Source organism: Ambystoma mexicanum, chromosome 2q (genome assembly GCF_040938575.1).
Source record: "Ambystoma mexicanum isolate Mex_15411 chromosome 2q, UKY_AmexF1_1, whole genome shotgun sequence".
Lineage (NCBI taxonomy): Eukaryota > Metazoa > Chordata > Amphibia > Caudata > Ambystomatidae > Ambystoma > Ambystoma mexicanum.
The window spans coordinates 1,248,152,330-1,248,171,994 of record NC_090924.1 but is presented as its reverse complement, the minus strand read 5'-3'; the positions used below and the strand labels follow the sequence as shown (position 1 = coordinate 1,248,171,994).

The 19,665-nt window shown below is 43.8% G+C and overlaps 1 long non-coding RNA gene across 1 annotated transcript; it reads left to right on the top strand.

The window, feature by feature from the left end:
- Nucleotides 1–4,303: 4,303 nt before the first annotated feature.
- On the top strand, nt 4,304–4,921 carry LOC138569077 (uncharacterized). Its single transcript, XR_011303107.1, has 3 exons — nt 4,304–4,471; nt 4,585–4,693; nt 4,796–4,921. It is a non-coding gene; the product is annotated as an uncharacterized lncRNA (long non-coding RNA).
- The last annotated feature ends 14,744 nt before the right edge of the window (nt 4,922–19,665 follow it).

Below are 19,665 nucleotides of genomic sequence, written 5' to 3'. Positions count from 1 at the left end.
TGTCTGCATCCACAGGAAAGAAGAAAACTGATCCCGGCTCTAACTAAGTGGCATTTAATCTGCTCAGAAATTCTGAAATGCCATAGCCTTGAAACTAAACAATCTTACGTTAAACCCGCTCATGGTAAAGAGGAAACTCTTGAACTGGGATTGGACAGTCACTCTGGATAGGCTTAGTGCTTTGCCATCAATAACCCAGGGTATGAACGAGCACTACTGCAGATGTACCGTTCACCCATATTTGGATAAATTTCCCTCAAATACGAAAAGGCAGCAGTTTCTAAAATTCAGATTAAACCTCTTCCACACAAGAGAAGTCCAAGGGAGAAGAAACAAAAAGGAGAAAAAATCTAGTCTGCTGTGTCGAGGCTGTGGGCAGGAGGTTGAAACCTTACAGCATCTGGTGATGAACTGCGTTACCTTATCCAAGCCTAGAGAGAAATGTGTGGGGTTGCACCTTTTAATCCTAAGTACTTTAACCTTGCAGGAGAGGTGGTCAATTTTGAGAAGGGGAGAAAAAGTATCTATGACTTTGGCTTTGTTGCATTTTGTGAGAGGAATTTTTACAATTCCGGATATTTAGCTATTTTTCTTTAATTACACTGTTTTTCTCCCTTACATATATATATATAATCGATGAAACTGTGTTTTTTTTTTACATTTCTTGTTTTCACTTTCATTATGCATTTAAAGTTTCCTTTGGTAACTAATTGATGCAATAAAATAAAAAAAAATAAAAAATCAGACTTGTAGGGCTTAAGAGGGCGGGAAACCACATTTTAAGGGTAACATGTATTTTTTGGGGTCAGAATGTCTTGCGCAGAGAGTATGTCAAGTAGTACATGGTTATCATAGTTACTAAAAATCTAGATTTAAATCTGAACAGTTACTAAGTTCTGATTAAAAATAGATTGGTCCACAATTTTGTGATAACAAGGTGTAGTCAAGCAATTTCTAAGATGGTGAACTTTTGCAAGTCATGTCAGAAATAATTATATAATTATTTAATAAACAGTTCATTGAAGGTTCAGTAGAAGAGGACATACTATCTAGACGTTTTAACAACAATCTTGAATTTGACGAGCTGGGGCCTGCCATAAAGTGATTCAAGGCAAGGTAGCAATTAGCTCAGACAACTAGTCAGCTAGCAACAGTTGCTAGGTTTGTAGGGAGAGCACACAGCTGATGCCCAAATTTGGGCTCCTGTGACAGTGACACATGGTGCTGCCTGCTTAAAGTACCTCAGGGTTGATGTCAGAAATGTTATCTCTTGACACATCAAAGGATTAATTTTAAAGGTCGAATATATCTCACACAAATTTAATTAGTTACATGCAAAGGTATTACATGGGTACTTGGTGAATGACAGTCCAGTCAACAACCCCGGAAAGGGGCAAAGGCTTGTCTTAGAGTGTCTAAACCAATGAGAGTAAACTACATCATGGAATAGGAAACTGTGCCAACTGCAAACTGAATTTAAGGGGGCTAAATTCATTACTCATAACTGTTGGAGTTCTTGATGTATGCTGACTGCAGTATCCTGCCTTGCTGTGCCTTAGAAGAATAGAGATGTATTCTGAAATCCAGCCTGACTGTCCTGATGAGTTTTAGCCTGCCTTTCCTGGTCTACAGGTGCCGAAGCCCAGAGAGGGTGTTGGGATCTTCTCTTCAGTGGCTTAACTCTTCCCTGCCAGAGTACCTGCAGTCAGATACCAGGATCTACAAAAAGGTATTTTGATTAGCTTCAGGTCTGAAGTTGGCAACCACACATTTCACACCAAATTCCTTGAAAACCCTTGCTACCTGAAAGTCTCCTCGAAAAGCTTGAAGGCTAGAATCCGCATTAGGTTCTACTGGAATCCTTCCTTGGCAGTTCTCTTGGAAAAACAGATCTTCGTCTCTTGCGGAAACTTGAATTTAACTTTATACAAGTGTTTGTAGTGGGTTTTAAAAAAAGAGTAAAACACCGACCTCCTGCACTCTCCTCACTGTGGCGCTGCAGAAAAGTTCACTAAATTGCGGCTTGTTACACAATTCTGCCCTGGCTACACTTTCCTTAACTTCTCTTTTCACTTCTCTCCCACGCTCTGTTGTTTTCTCCATGATCCCTGCACAATGCCGTCCTCTACGTATGTTCACTGCGCTTCCCGTTCTTTACTTTCTCTCTGCTGCCGCGCATTAACTTCCTCAAACACTGTTAGTTTCCTAGAAAACTGAAGCTGCATGCTCTAAGGTCCTTTTCTTTAAAGAGGCTTGCACCTCTGGTGACCGAAAATACATTGCTCGCTCACTATTCAATAACATTGAGCCTCGCAGACCCTATACTGAATACACAATAATAACAACAACAAATTAAACAGTTCAAAAATCTTGTAGCTGAGAATGACTGCAAATATACACTTATGTGAGCATGCTGCTTCGACCAGGTCTTCACTATTCACTAAATCAATTAGTTCAGATTACATCTATGCATCTAAAGACAGCTCTAGAGCAAAAGTAAAGCTTTTCTCTTCCTTGTACTGCTTTTTCTTGTGAGCCTCTATGGCTGTGACCTCTCCTGGGAAAATATTTTATGAAAGGCAGTTTAGAATCTCTTGAGAGATTCCAAATGACCCCACACTGCCTGTCACTGCCTTCAGCCAATCAGTTACTAAAAGAGAGTTCGCCATTTTGCCATGGGACACAGCTGGATTCCTGCACTAGCTATAGTTAAGGAAAATTAAGCCACTGACTGACTGCACACTCAGCCACACTGAAGTCCCCCTAAAATACCCATAGCCCATCGCTGTTGCCTCACTTCCCCCTGACACTATATCTCATTGGTCTGTAAATTCCTTGTGGGGTCCTGACAGTTATAAACATTGCCCTCTAAAAAACTGTGTGCAATGGGCAAGTGTCAAAAGAAAGAGGCTCCCAGCTTTCATTCAGACAAAAACATCATGCCTCGTATCTCAACCATTCAATTACATACAGTGGCAACGGGCTCCTTGCCACTGACTCTATGGGCAAGGAGAACTTCTCTCGCTCTATTCAATATTTCAATTAACTTTTACAGTCCATATTTACTCCCTGTGGGACACCAGTGAATGGAATAATTCCCCTCTTCAATCAGACATAAACCCAAGCACGTGCCATCTAGAACTATCCTGAAAACCCACCTATTCAGCTTCTATTGTGCTAATCTGTTGAATATCATGTGCTGTGAAGATCAGTGCCAAGTGGCAGAATGATCCACAGTGCATACTTTACCAATTATCAAAATCCATCAGTCAAGACAGATTAATTGATATGCAAATAAGCAAAACCTAGCATTACATGTACTATTAAATTGCTGATACATTTCTATTTACTTTGGTTGAGAAAACAATAATTATTTTATTGTTATATAAAATTAAAATGAATTAAGAGAAAAGCAGACGAAAATAGATGCATAAATCCCATATTCCAGCTATGACAAATTCAGAGAATGTGTCCCCTGTACCCAAGGGGGAGCCACCCCCTTAGGAACTAGGGAGTGAGCCTGTTATGCCTAACCACCCCTAAGGGACATGGAACGTGGGATCCCACTAAGGGTGAACCACCCCCCCCCCCCTTAGAGGACAGGTTGTCCCATAGTAGGGATTTGTGTCACCATCCCTTGTCCCAGGAAGCCAATGTCTCTGGCTATTTGGGGATTGTACAAATTATAATGCAAATCTTTTACCTGGTTTGGTTTTTGATTCCTGTACTTTTAGCGTCACAAAACCAATGAAGTGATCTTTCTCCTTTTGGAGATGGATATAAAAGCAGCATGAGACTGACATGATGGAGATCAAAAGAGCAAGCTGAAGTGCAGCATGCAAGGCTGAGGAGCCAACCCCCTTTGAGGCAGAGACAGGGAACCATCCCACGTGTGGAGAAGCAAAAAGGTTCTGCTCCCCACAACCAGGTTGAGAACAGAAGCTTTTCCCTGCTTTTCTAGAAGAGATGCAAACACCTGCACTGTGGATGACTGGAATCTGCTGGAACCAAAGCCGAAGACCTGTCCGAAACCAACGGGAAGCATGTTCCTGCCTCGCATAACGAACATCAGTCACAAGACAGTTATGCAGTACATTTAGAAACTGGGAGGAGTTTGGACCAGCGTGGAGTGACATCTCGCATCTCCATATCAGGTTTCTCATCATACCAAAATGGCTCCTCTTTTTTCTTTTAGTTTCCCTATATTACCAACAACGCCCTCTTCGTGAGTCCATTTTCTATTTTCACTATTTTTCTTTGAACCATACAGAGGTCTTTTCAGATAGACCCTGCATTAGTTTGGATGGTTACCTAGACGACCGCCAGAACTGCTGGCATTGCGCTCGTCGGACTGGCAGATCACAGACCCCTTTCTGTCACCAGTACATGCAATATAACACCGGATAGAACTGCTCACATCGTAGCGCACACAGAAGCCACAGCGAGCACACCAGTGCTTAATTATTCACAGGTACAGCTGACTATGCATCAACATTATAAGCCCTCTATCAGCTTTGGAACATGAGCCCCATCCGTGACTCCCCTTCCTAACATATTGCACCCCTTCTGTTTATTGTTGAACAGAATTACGGCATCCTTGACATATTACGGACGCCACCAGAAAAGGGATTCCATATGAAAACTACCTGTATTGAACATTAGCCACGAGTAACAGGAACACTTCCATTGTAGGGTGAGTGTTATGTATTTAATCTTTTGTTATAGACCCTATCCATTGCTGACATCCTTGTTCGCATATTGAATGCCCCTCTTTTGATATTTCATTTTTCTACAGTTCGCATGGAGACGATCTGGGCTATACATTAGTGTCTTTTTGAATGCCAAGCTACACATCACAGAATTTACGCATTGCTCTGAAGCAGCATCTTTTGACACAGGATAAGATTAGAGGCTGCAGTAGGTAAGGTTTAATCCGCCACACACCTTAACATATATACTTACACAGTACCTTGAGGGTTATCCCCAGGTAGATGTGCATGCTCACAAATAAATGCATTCCTTTGAACTCTACAGGCACCCACATTGCAAGGAAAAGGGGTACCGCCAGCCTTCTACCCCCTCTGATATCACACTGATATCTCTGTGTAACAGGAAGAAGGAACAATCACTTAATACTATTATTATAAAGTTACTTTATTTCTATCTTTGTGTGATAGTATTTCCTCTATCCAGATGAGTGATTAGTTAACAGCGGCATTATCAATGGTGATTCACTAGTCACTTTTTAACATTTTTTCCATTTTGATACTTTGATCGATAGGCCGTCCGGGCCTTTAGTGAATCTTTTTTTAGTTTCCTCTCCTCTTCATGTGCTGGTCCTCGCAAGCTATGATTCCTCTGATTTGGTTAAATAGAACATGTGCTTTGTTGATTTTTGCTTTTGATGAACACCTGCTTCAATATATGTATATACAATGGTAAACATTTTTCAAGTCATTGCATGTCTTTGCTAGTCACCAACAATAGATTGAAACTACGATATAACCATCTTTGTGCATGTCTCTAAAAGATTATTTATCATTGCTTTTCAGTTCAAACCTTGGCTCTTGAAGAAGAGATTTAATTCTCAAAACGCGTCAGCCAGTTTAATTGTTGTAATACTTACAAATTCCATTATCTTTGTGTTTGTTTTTATGCATTCAAGATATTAATGTCAGAGAGAATATTGATCAAATAAATGATTGCCCTTTTTCTTTTATCAAAACATTTTCTTTAATATCACATATACAGAATATGTCTATCTAATGTTAATAACTGTATATAAATATTTGTTGAACCGTTTTTTACAACGGATTAGTAATAGTGTGCAGGGGACGGGAGGGTTCCAGAGTTTTGGATACTCTTTTTTTTCTTTACTTATCTGTAGTAGTAGACCTGTGCCAGATCTACTTTTTCTCCCCCGCACCTTGAACTCTTTAATATATTAAGATTAATCACTACTACGTATTTAAAGATTGGGAGTGCTTCCACATATCTTGCATTTTGTCCAGCATGGAGTGACCCCAAGCTGGAGTGAGAGAACAAAAGATCCCTGAGGCACCGGACCACCAGAGATTGGGTGAGAGTCTGCATACCCCAGACCAGGGTGAGAATCTGAAAGGCAAAAGAGGGGTTGATGAATCATATAGCCCGATACGGGGTGAAATCTGAAAAACTCATGCTGAACTGAGAGACAAAATAAACACAAGAGGTATGAGAGTCTGAAGATTCCGAGGATGGCAGAGTGAACAAACACCCCAAGCAGGGCTGAGTGAGTAGAGACCTCACTAGGGGATGTAAAATCTGAGAACTCAATGAGGTACAGGAACCAAAGTATTTCCAAACCAACCCAGATGAGGCTCGACCGCCTAAGGACAATTAAAATTACTTTGATATAAAGATGGTAACCAGCTTCACTTAGATACTCTGAATGCTTGCTCTGCTGTCAAACACTCCTCTGACATCCGCCTGCTTCTTGAAGACTTTGACCAGGTCCAGGATTCCTGACGGAAATCACGCATGGTGGCACTGGCAGACCTTCCAGCTCTGTGCTGCAGGACCAGGAGACCTGAAAAGACACCTGGCAGCACTGACCTAGTCAAAATAGAAATGCTCATGCTTTGCATGAGCGTTTCCCCATTTTTGTTTTCTTTTTATACATCAAGCTGCCATGTCAGTGCCAGCAAGTTTGCAGCCTCAGGGAAAGCTCAATGCTGCTACAGGTCTGAAAAGACACCTGACAACACTGACATAGTAAAAATAGAAATGCTCATGCTTTGCATCAGCGTTTCCCCATTTTTGTTTTATTTCTTTTGATCTTTTAACAAGCTTTTAATAAACTTAGTGAGATCTATATGCCCATTTAATAAACATGAATATTCATGCCATAGAATGTCTGCTGATTTTATTTAATGAAATGTTGTTTATTATGTTCTAAAACATATTTGTTTATAAAAACAACTATTCGGCTCACTATTCGGCTCCGGCCGAATAGTTGACAAACTATTCGGTATCCGGCCGAATACTAAATATGCTATTCGGTACAGCCCTAGTCCAGAGTCTTCAATCCATCGGCACATGTGCAAAAAGAAGAACAAGAGTTATTCACGCATTGAAGGCCTTACCTGCAGAACATCCGGACCTCGCCTTTACGCTTATCCAAGGGCCGCCGCATCTGTAGAAGATCAGGACAAAAGGTACCCTCTTGGGTAGCGGCGCACCTGACTCGGCCTCCTCCAGGAACTCCTGCGAGCAGTTCTCCATCATTCTGCATCGCGCCGCATCTCGATACCGTCAGTCGGGCCTTCCATCTTCTTCCTGGAAAAGTGCCGCACCTGCCGAACAGAAAAGACAAAGCAGGTTAGTCGCACACAACAACAAGGCTAAAATAAAGCGAACTATTAGCGCATCTCACACAGCGCTCTACTTACCGGCAAGAATCCTGCACATCATTGTCAGGAGAGTCATCCATCATCCGAAAACCGCTTTGGTGCCGCACCTGAAAGACAAAAAAACAAACATTAGATATCTTGCATGCAAGGACTTAAGGCAGCTATTTCAAGGAGTTATTGGAATAGAGACTTACTTGCTTTCTCCGGTCCATCCACTTCCACAACCTCCATCGGATCAGTGAAGTAACTCGATCCTGGAACTACAGAGTAACCGCGTCCCTGCCAGAGAGTGTGCAGGACGGAGAGCTCACCTATATAATAGACAAAGTGAGCCAGGGAGTAAGAAGGATAACACGGAAGGAGGTGAAAACCAAAACCAGCTCCAAACAGTTGGCTAATATCTTTTTTCAAATTGCAGACGAACATCTCCTGAGGCAAGACAGAAGGGAAGACGCAAGCAGGCCCTCATTAACCAGAATAACACCAGTGCAGACATCATCCTTCGCACACAAGCACGCCCCCGTGGAGACCAGGTGTGCGTGACAGCTGCCTCCTCCAAAGGCCATTTTGCTTCTCTATCTGTTCCAAGAAGTGGGCCCTTATTCAAGCCTGCATCTCTGGAGCCACTAACAACACAGCCAAACTTTTTATAATCTGCAAAGAACTCACCAATTCACTTGCAGTCTCCACCTCTCTCCTTCCTTCTCAGGCTCTGTACACTGCCTTGGTCTTCCACTTCACATCCAAAACTCAGGACATCCTGTCCCCACTCTCCTCCTCTCCCACACCGGTTCACCTGCCTTCCTTGGCCTCCATCCTACCACCCTGCTCACTCTCCTCCTTCCTGCCGATAGCACCGGATGAGGTCTCTAAATTGGTCTTCTCTATGAAGGCCTCCTCTAAACATGTGCTCCCCTGATCATTCAGAATAATCAAGGAGACCATGTCCTCTTTCACCCCTGCTATTGCTGATTTCTTTAACCACTCCTTTACCACTGGCTCTTTCCCTCTATCCCTCAAGCACTCCATTGTACACCCTCTCCTAAAAAAGCCATCTGCTGACCCCTCTTGCCCGGCTAACTATCGCCCGATCTCTTGGTAGAGATGGTCCTCCCCCAACTGACTTTCCACACTGTTCTTCTTGGTGGCCTTCATGGCGATCAATCTGTATTCTGGGAAACCAGAGGCATGAAAAAAAGTGCTCTCCTTTGCACATGTGAAACCATGCTCGCAAATCTTGACTCCAACTCTCCTGCTGTTCCCATTCTCCTCAATAGCTCCTCTGCCTTTGACATGGTCAACAACTCCATCCTCATAGAACAACTCTGTGACATCCTCAGCATCACTGATCGGGCAATGGATTGGCTGACCTCCTTTTTCACCAACTGCCCTTCCCAGCGCAACTAGACCCTTTCTCCTCTGCCATCACCCTCTCTACCTGTGGTGTCCACAGAGCTCTATCCTATCGCCATGGCTCCTCAATATCCAGATCACCTCCCTTCCTCATCTGATCTAGTCCTTCTCTCCTCATTTCCAGTCTTATGAGGATGACAGCTTTCCTTCAAACTTCCCTTTACTTCCCCCTCTTCCTACTCTGTAATCCCTGACTGTCTGTCTGCCATTCAGGCATGGTGTACAGCAAAGGATCTGTTTCATTACCAGTAAAATAGACATCCTCCTCTTCATGACATCTGTGCCCTCTTTTTCTCTTACCCTCTGGTCACTCTCTTTGGGCCATCTTGTGATGCCAAAAACCTCAGGGTCATCTTTGACTCCACTCTCTCCTTCACCCTCACATCATGGACCTTACCAAGAAGTCTCACTTCCAGCTCCACCTCCTCAGAGGCATTCCAGAGGCATTCTTCCATTTCTCACCCCCCCCCCCCCCGAAGCTCAATGTCTCCAGAGCGCTGGTCCTCTGCAGGCTGGACTACAGCAAAAGCCTCTTTATCTATATCCCTCTTTCCTCCCTTCGCGTAACCTTGGCCTCAAGCCCATGGAATGTATCTCTCCAGACTTAAAATCTCTCCACTGGCTGCCGGTGGCAGCAAGGATCAAATTCAAGACCCACTGCATCATCCACAAGGCCTTCTGAGGCCTGGGAGCACTGTCTCCAACTTTCCATCCCTAAATGCTCCCCTGCTAGAGCCCTATGCTCCCCTAATTAAAATCTCTGACTGTCAACTCTTCTATCTCCTCAGCTGGTGCATCCCTTTGGAATAGCCTCCATGCCCCTCTCAGAATTGAACCAGACCTCCTAAGTTAAGGAAACTGCTCACAACTCTGCTCTTCTCTCCCTCTTTCCCTCTCCTGCTATTCACCCCACTGCCACTGTGACTGGTGGCCTGATCCTCATGAATTTAATTGTGTTTATTTATTTTTTACATTTGTAAAGCACACAAGCCTGGGGCCATCAAGGCGTTGTAGGTGAAATTACACATATAGCCTCCAGGCATGGGTAATGGGTTGAGAAACTCTCCCCACAAGTACAATTATTTCAGTGGATGGGCTTGCTGTGATACAATGTTGTCAGGCAAAGAGCCACATTTTTCAGGCCTTGCAGAAGGGCCAGTAGGATTCCTCTGCCCTTAGGGTGGGGGGCAAGTCATTTTAATGGTGTGCTGCCACTGTGGGGAAACTAGAGACCCCTCCTCTGAATTATTTTAAGGTCAGAGCGATCCTGCGGTGGGAGTGGAAGGACCTCACTGGTCTGGTGGGCTTGGAGCGCACAATTCTTTGTAACAGGTATTCAGGGGAAGTGTTGGAAAGACATTTATGCGTGATGGAGGGTGTTTTAAAGATGATTCCTTCTCGTATTGGGAGCCAATGCACTTTCTTCCTTGCTCCTGAGATGTTTTGTTTTCTTGGGATGTTGAGTGCTGTCCGTAGGGCATTGTTTTGGATTACCTGCAATCTGCTGATGTTCTGTTTGGAAGTTCCCACAAAGAGGACATTGCAGTAGTCAAGTCTCACTCCTATGATAGCTCCGGTGATGGTGAGGCAGCTGGTTGGTCTGATGAACTGTCTGGCTGAATTGATGAGCTTGGCTGTGTATGCAGTCGAGGAGGCAATTGCATTTACTAGTTTGTTGACAGAGAGGGAGCTATTCAGGTGAATTCCCAGGGTTTTTACAGATGCTGAGACGGGGATGTGAATGCCATCTATGGTGAAGGCTGAGAATTGGGCATTGAGAGTTTTGAGCATAGACAGTGACCCTACCAGTAGGATTTCCATTTTACCATTGTTGAGGCATAGGTGGATAGTGGCCATCCTAGCTTCAATAGTTGAGTATATTTTGTTGATGGTGAAGGAGTCTGTGTCATAAATGACAGACAGGAGGATGAGGATTTGAGTGTCATCGGCATAATTGGTGTAGGCTATGACTATGGAGTCAGGAGGTCTAAGAGAGGGTTGTTGAAGATATTGTAGAGGGACGGGGAGATGCAGGGCCCTTGTGGACTCTGCACGGAATGTAGATCTGAGGGGGAAGCTTGCAGTGTCTGTGAAGACTCTCATGGATCTATCTTCCAAGTAGGAGGCTACCCAGGTAGTGGCCGCTTGGGAGAAGATGGCGGCTGCCATGAGGTGGTGGCAGAGGGTTTTGTGGTCTACCAGGTCAAAGGAGCCAGAGAGATCCAAGAGGAGTAGGAGGGCTGGCTTACTGACATCTGAGAATGCATCGAAAGGGTTTTTCAGGTCTAATAATACGGATTCCACTCTATGTCCTGGCCGGAATCTGGATTGGGGTAGCCCAAGGATGTGGTTGGATTCTAGGAAGGCTTGGATTTGCTCTTAGGCTGACCTGTCCAGGATCTTTAGTAGGAACAGGACCAGGGTGATGGGGCAGAAGTTATTCAGTGCTGCTGGATCAAGTAGTCGGGGTCAAACCCACAATTCTTTTAGACTGAAGGTGATGTTGCTCACTGAAAATTAGGCATTCATGAATTCCATAATGAATGGACCTAGGGCTTGTGAGCACTCGTTGGTGATATTAGGGGACAGTTCTCCCCTTTACATCTGGAGGCTCTGAACTTTTTGAGTATGTTGGTCATTTCGCCTTCCGAAACTTTTTTCTAAATTGGAAAGGGGGGTGAGAGTTTGTGATTCGAAGGGGGTGGTGGTGATGAGGGATTGTTTCATTTGTATTTTGTGGTGATTTTAGATCGCATAGCCTTTTGTATATTTATCACCACCACGCACCACGTCTCATCTTTTATGATGATCATTGGGGGAGTGGACAGTGTTTCTAATTCTCTGAGGATTCTGAAAATGTCTTGGGAGTTTGAGCTGGCTTTCATTATTCCAGTGTTGTAGGCTCTTGCTTTGGCTGTAATAATAGCCTGTTTAAATTCTGTCGCAATCAAGCTGAAGGTGGCTTTCAACTAGTCAGACGGGTCCCTTCTCCAAAGGGCTTCTGCTTGTCTTTTTCTAAGGCCTGTAGGCCAGGGGTAAACCATGAGTTGAGGTGACCTGCTGGTTTAGCTCTCCTGGGCAATAGAGGGACCACCACATTTATAGCGTTGGTAAGGGTGCTTGAATAGATATCTTCTAAGATTCAGATCTGATGAGTCAAGGTTCTCCGGTGAGAGTGATGTCAGAAATGGCGAGGTGGAAATTTTGTGGGTGCTGCCTCATAGGTTGGCAGGCAGGTCAGGGGGTGGGCGGTTGCTGGTTCAGTGGTTGAAAGGTGAATGTCACGATGTGGTGAATACACCAGGTGCAGGTTGATATGGAGATGGAGATTTGGTTATTCAGGTCCGCTACACAGTCCAAGGTTCATCCCTTGTTAATGGTTGGGACAGAGACCCGCTGGATAAAGCCCATGTCAGCGAGTGCATTAGAAATGGCCCGTGCAGAGCTATCTCATGGGTGATTAAGGCCTATATTAAGGTCTCCAAGTATTATTGTCCTGGTGGTAGGTTTAAGGTTTTTCCTGCTGTGTGAATGATACTTTCCTCAAAGGACACTGATTGGCACAGTGACCGGTAGATGATGTGGATGGTCACGGTGTGTACTGGGAAAGTGGTGAGTTTGAAAGTAAGGATATCAAAGTCTCCTTCCTTGGCGCTATCAGCGGGTCTGCTAATAAGAGTGTCCTTGTGTCTGTGTATGGGAAAGCCATCAGGGAATGTGAGGGACAGAGGCTTGTTGGAGCCATGTTTCTGTTATGGCTAGCAAAATTGGGTCTTGGGCGATGATGAGATTGTGTATGTAAGGGTGGGAGTATGGGGAGTTCCTTTTCAGAAGGAGGGGTGCAAGCCTCTTGTTTGTATGGGTGGTGTGGGGTGTGGTGTGACAATGGAATTGGTCTTCCTGGGTGTAGAGCTGACCAGAGGGGCATGGTGGGGAGCATTCTGGGAGGTTGCACTATTGGGGTCACCGGTGCCTTTAGCAGAGGCCTGGCTGCAGTAGGTTGGTGGAAGAGGCACTGGTTTTTGGGAAGTGGTTAGGGAGGGCTGAGGGAGAGGGTGATTGCAGCGGTGTGGGAGCCGGACAGAGGAGGTGACTGTGAGGCTAGAGGCAAGGGGATAGGATCTGTGTGATCTGTTGTCTAAGTGAGAATTTCTTGTGGGGGTGGATGCAGCTAGGCTGCAGGATTTAGACCTGGTACATCTCATGCCAAGTCTATTGTTCCTTGCTGCAGCACCAGGTGGGGATTTAGAGTGAAGGTTCACGCTATTGGTCAGGGCAGATTGGAGATGTTGCGCCTTTCGGGTGTATGCTGCTGGCTGCTGTGGTTTGGGTCTCTGACTGTGTGCATAATGGGCTTTGCAGGGGTTTGTGGGGAAATTTTGGGGTAGCTGGGTGAGTGGTGCTTGGTTCGTGCTGTCATCCACTTTGTGCAAGACCATGTGGGGGCAAGGGTTTGAGGAAGCTTTTTCAGGTGGTTCAAGTGGCCTGGGCTCTTAGAGATGCTGGGTGCATGAGTGTCTGGCTCTTGGCTGCCTGTGGTGTTGTTGGCTGAGTGAGGCCATGGGTGGGTATTGTTTTGGTCCCTCTGTGAGAGCGCACTTGGGTGCTTGTGAGGACCGGTGTATGCAGCGCTGGGGATGGATGTGGACGGCGTGATGAGGCTTTGGGGGTGTCTGTCTGTTGGTTCAGGGAGGGGTGCAGAGGGCTGCCTCTGTGTGCCTCACTCAATCTTACAGGATCCCAGGCCCTTCCTCCCAGTCAATACCAGCACCACTACCCTCACTGCACTTTGGGCCCCTCCCGGTGGTGCCACATCCCACCTTGAGAGTCACCTGTACCAGCTCTTAGCCTGAGGTTCTTCTCTTTGGCTACCCTTAGCGCTTAGATCCGGGGACTTCCTCCAGTCATTGATTTTAAAAACATATTCTTTGATCTCCCATTGCCTAAAATGCATTTAAATTTCAGATTAAGATTTGCTTTATATTAAAACCAAGTGGAATCAAAATCAAATATGCAAAAATATTGATTTATTTTAAAAAGAGTTAGTGCACATATGGAAGCCTACAATGCAATACCCGCCATATTAAAAGACTTTGCAGAGAACATTACACAATGACGAAAATCTTCTGATTTTAAATAGCCCAAAGTGTTATTTTCTAAAGGCCTCAAACAATCCAAAGAAAGAAAAGACAAAATACAGTCAATTGCACATCATTTTATGTAAATAATTTCAAACCAAAACACCATGGGCCTCATTACGAGTCTGGCAGTTGCCGTGCCGGAAAAAACGGATCGGTAATACCATTCCGCATCTTTGATTGCCTGAATTATAACCCCGGTCACCCGGTAATTCTGGAGGCGGAATTCTGTAAATCCACACTCCCATGAAGTCCCGTAGGACACCATGGAGATAGGGACCATGGAAACACCAGTTCCGTCTATGACAGAGCCGGTGTTTCTATGACCGCCTGCAGGTGGGTGGTGTTACTACCACTCCCGCCAGGTCAGACCTGGCGGGAGTGACACTTCCCGCCTGCAGGACTCGGAATCAGCCGGTCCAGAAACAACGGTGGCGGTGGATTTACTGCCACCTCTGTTTCCGGACCAGCTGACTTGTAATGATGCCCCATATCACTTAATTTTAAACCAAATCAAGATAATATATCTAATATTAATAATCTGGATACAAATAGAAATGTACCAAATTACTATAATTCTAATTGTTCATCCCTTCACTTGCATAATTACACATGAACACATATCCAATTAGCAGTATGTAATTATAGAGACTATAACAATAAGTTAATTTTTGATATAAATAAATTATATCTCCCTGAGATGTTATCACCATATGGGGATCCATTGTTCATTCTAACATTCATCTTTGATTCTGCTAATTTTATTTCCAATTTCCAATTTTCTACTCTTGATTTAGATCCAATTTTCTGAATAAGTGTGAAATTCAACTAGATAGCGTAATGATCATGAATATTCCTAATAAAGGAGTGTTATCCGATATCTCTTGTTTCCATTTCTAACACATCTTATATATTCTTGAATTGATTGGGTGCTTGGCCTTTCCTATTTAAGTAAACATATTGATTCCCATATGGACAGGCCAACTTGTAAACAAATGATTAGAATTACTATTAAAAAATGGTTTAATTTCCACCAAACATCTTAATAATTATGTACACATGTACAGTCCATAAATACATCTTAAACAATATCAACAACAGAAAAAGCCTATATATGCAAATTTAAAAACATCTCAGATGTGCTTCCTTCCTTGCCTAATGATATTTATTGGATTAAATCATCACTTAAAATGGGTAATATCTTAGAATTGATCAAAACAATGAGATCATAGTGTCAAGCAATAGTACATTTCAATGTTTCTGATTCATCTCCCATATTTGTGTTGAGTGATTGCTAAATGGGATCAAGCCACATGTTTTGTTTTCCTCTTTGTCATTCATAGATATATCTCTCAGTAAATATTCCCGCTGAACTTTCTCTACACCACTTATTGCTTTTTAATGAACTTTTTTGATGATATGGTACATTGACTATGACACAGTTCAAAATCTGTATTCAAACTGCAGTTTTGTCTAACTCTCTGTCATATGTGCATGTAGAGGCAGGAGACTTTTTGCCCAGCATCTTGCAAGTTCAAATTGATTACCTACTACTTTAATTTTAATTTCCAAATATCGGTCTTGGTTTCCGACCACTCACAAGTACATTATTTTCAAGGAGACAGATATCCCTTCCGCAGCATTAAGACATATCTAGACACCATAACCACAGCTAGATGTTGTCTGCCCTTTTATTGTTATCCTCAGCTATGGCTAGGACTAGGAGAAGCTAAGCATGAAGCTATGACAGTTCTCTGACATTACTTTTAGCTTTAACTATCATAGATTAATACAATATTTTCTAATCATGAAGAAATCATCTCAACCAGCATCAAAGTATGTTCGAGCATGATTCAAATTACACAGTAATTGATTCTCAAAGAAGAATTTTACTGCAATGATCCTATCTGCATGACAAGAATTATGCAGTGAACCTAAACTATATCCAGAGTAACAAAATGACAATCACCAAATCAAGGAATATTGCATGGGTTTAGAGTGCAGCAACATAAGCCAATATGTGCGCGTTCTAGTCATTCGGCCTTATAATCCCACAATACATAGTGTCTCAGTGTTTCTTTGGATCAATTTCGTTTGTGCTGTATCTACTGCCCTCTCTCCCTCCTAAGATAAGCCTGGCTGCTCTGTCTACGCTACCCCGAACTTAGGTGGTACAGCCTTATACCAAGAGTGGAGTCTTGTAATGCCTCAGTAGAATGGTTTTACTAAGCCCTTAGTTGGACTTCAGAAAAACTGTTCTAACACTATGTATTGTAAAAATAAAGGATTTATTTAAATACAGGTAGGCCCAGATAGGGGTTAAGTAAGTACTAACACATTATATGGAATCACAATATAAAACACAACACTATACTTGAAAGTACACAGACCCAAGTAGAAACCTTATTAATAATAATAATTCTTTAATGTGATATAGATTGAAAATAAATTCAAACTTTATACATAAAACAGATTACATACATTAATAACAGATCAGGAAACACAAATCATCAACAGATATTACATACAATGGAAAGGAAAATGTGAATTAAAAGTACTTACATGCGCAAATAACAATAAAAATACATCATGTTAAAATACATATATTACTATCTTTTCCAAGATTCTATTCTGGCTAACGTCATACTGTAATCACAGAAACATCTTTACAAAAGACTACTTGTATCAGAGTCATATAGAAACAAAAATTAGCGAGATGCCTACTCCCAATCACAGTATGTCATGTCTAATTTAGACATCACCATTGACAGATACCTCAGATCAACAAGCCCGGACTCACTTCAATCTGTTGCCAGACATTATATAGTGCAATAAACAAATGCATGTTGCAGGTGTTCGTGCAATACAGCAAGAATGATGTTTCACAGATGGTTTGATGATTGTGAGCAAATTCACCAAGATATAATAATATTGTGTGATTTAATGTCTGACATTCCGTTAAGAGATGTTTGGCTGTCTCTAAGCATTCTAAAGATTTGCACAGGCAACAGACTCGCTCTTTGACAGGGATATTTTCCCTGGCTCCCAGATTGCTCAAGGTGGGCAGTTGTTCCAGTCTGAACAGGATAATAAAACGTCTGAGCCTTTTAGTGTGGCAGAGATACAGGTATGCTTGGGGTTTCATAAAGGTGTATATCAACCACAAGACTGTCCTTCAATGGATCAAAAGCATCGGAAGAGCAGACAAAGTGGTGGTAGACTGGTTCGACTTCTTTTCACAGGATAGAACACAGCGGGTAACTCTGGGAGCATTTCTCTCAGAATGAATACAACTGAGGTGTGGAGTCCCCCAGGGGTCAGCACTCTCTCCGCTGATTTTTAATATATACATCCGACCACTATTTGATATCTTGAGGGACACGGCTTACGATTTCACTCATATGCAGACGATACACAGATCTATGTGGAGACAGACAATCTGTGGGAGGCATTTGAGATGATAGACCGCTGTATACAAGATGTAAAAAAGTGGATGGCCTGCAACTAACTACAACTTAATGCAGGAAAAACAGAAATTATTCTGTTCAGATCAGAGCAGTAATATAGAGAGGAAGACACAAATTATAACACGCAAATCCTGGGAGTGAGCATCCCATTCTCAAGGAAAGTGAAAAATCTCAACTGTATTTGGCAACAAAATCTGGCCAGTGAAGCCCAGACAGGGGCAAAAGTAAAATCAGTATATAACTCCCTGCGACTGCTCAGAAATGTACTTCATTTTTTAACACCTCAGGATCTCCCAGTAGTGGTGGGAGCACTGGTTAACTCCCACCTTGATTACTGCAACAGCCTCTTGACAGGGATCCCAAGGAAACAAGCGCTAAGATTGCAGAGGGCCCAGAATGCGGCCGTTAGGCTAATAGCTCATCTAGGCAAAAGAGATCATGTGTCCACAGCCAGGAAAATGTTGCACTGGCTGATGGTGGAAGACCGCATTAAATTTAAGGTGGCATGCCTGGTGTACAAGTGTTATCACAAACTTGCACCCCGATACTTGAACACCAGAATTCGACACTATTATCCAACCAGAGTTCTCCGCTCAGAAGATAAACTACTGGTATGCGTCCCGAGGACAAAATGTACCTCTAAATGGGATAGATGGTTCTCTGTATTTGGGCCCAAACTCCGGAACCAGCTGCCCTTAAGCATTCGCTCATGCACTACTCTGGAAAGATTCAGAAAGGAATTGAAAACCTTTCTGTTTAAATGACCATCTCTCCTCTAGGACCGCCGTTACTTCAGACTCGCCACAACGATATATCCAATCCTTTAGTTAACATTGTGATACTGGAAATGCTTCGGAGGGACAGGGCCTCTGTATCCTTGACCTTTACTGCCTTTTATCGTGTGTTCTGTTGTATTTTCTGCGCAGGAGTTCATGTGGGACTCCTGGCGGTTCAGCTCTCTCTCTTTTGGTTTGGTGAAGGGACCTGTGAGATACCCTTATGGCACCCATGGGTGGGGGGTACAACCCTGTGCCCCTAGTGTATGTTTTTGGGCACCTGTGTGTGGCCCGCGGAGCAGGGTATGGGCTGGTGGCAGCTCCATGCTAAATTTGACAGAGTATCTTCCATTTTGGGGTACCCCGGGCCTGCCATTGGGATCAGTTGATTCCTGATGGAAAACAAAATGGCCCCTGTGGCCTCTTGCTTTCTATTACCTATTACCTTGTTTTCCCAAAGTCCTGGGAAGCCCTGACTCTGTCCCTTCCCACTGACTGGCTGTTGGGTGGAAGTGCCATATATGATGTTGTTGTGAAGGCCCGGCCAGACTAGCTGGAGCCTTCCCAGTGATGTATGTTGTGGGTACCTCCTGTGGGTGGGACCCGGGTGAATAGAGTGTGTGATGAATATGCATTCTGTGTTGTGGATGTATAGTATCTGGTGGTTGACACAATGACTGAGACATCCCTGCCCGAAACCGGTATGAATGCAGTTTGGAGTGTTGAATGGCTTGGTACTTGTCCCAATACACATAACTTTTTGTGAGTGTCTGGAGAGAAGTGAATGGCCTGAATACCTCGTGTGCCAGATTGGCTGCCTGCCTGCATGAATGCCCTTAGTCATGATTGGATGCTTGAGTGTGACCCAGCGGAATGAATGGGAGATCAACAGTATATCTGGGGACCTCTCACTGCTAGGAATCATGTTCAGAAGCTGAAGTCCACTACGACGGGTAACTGGAGTAACTGAAGCGCAACCTTGAAGCCCTGCTGGACGAGAAGAATTGCTGTTGCTCTCCTTCTCAATCTGAAAGCTGCTGTGTCTCCAAGGATTGACCCAGAGAGGATGTGGTAAGGCACCCTCTTCCCGAGCTACGAGGGACCATCGTGCACCAGCTGATCTTTGCCAAAGCTCCCTGGTAGACAGACCTACGACAGGCTGCCGATCGGAGACGGGGACTGCCGCGGACTGCTGAAGAGAAGCATCCGGACTGTTGTCCGCCACTGTCGACGACCACCATCGCCGACCGGAGCTGCCGTGCTCCCTTTTGCCTAAGAACTTCATTTGATCATCGGACCTTAATAGGAGGAAATAAGACTACTGAACAATATATGGACTGGGATTGTGCTATATATATTTATTTACAGGTTCCCCAGGTGGGGGGATCTCCACACAGAACTGTACCTAGTGGTAGGGGTCAGAAATCTGCCTATTGTTTCAACCATCTTGCGTTCCTTCCTATCTCTATTGCTGGTTTCC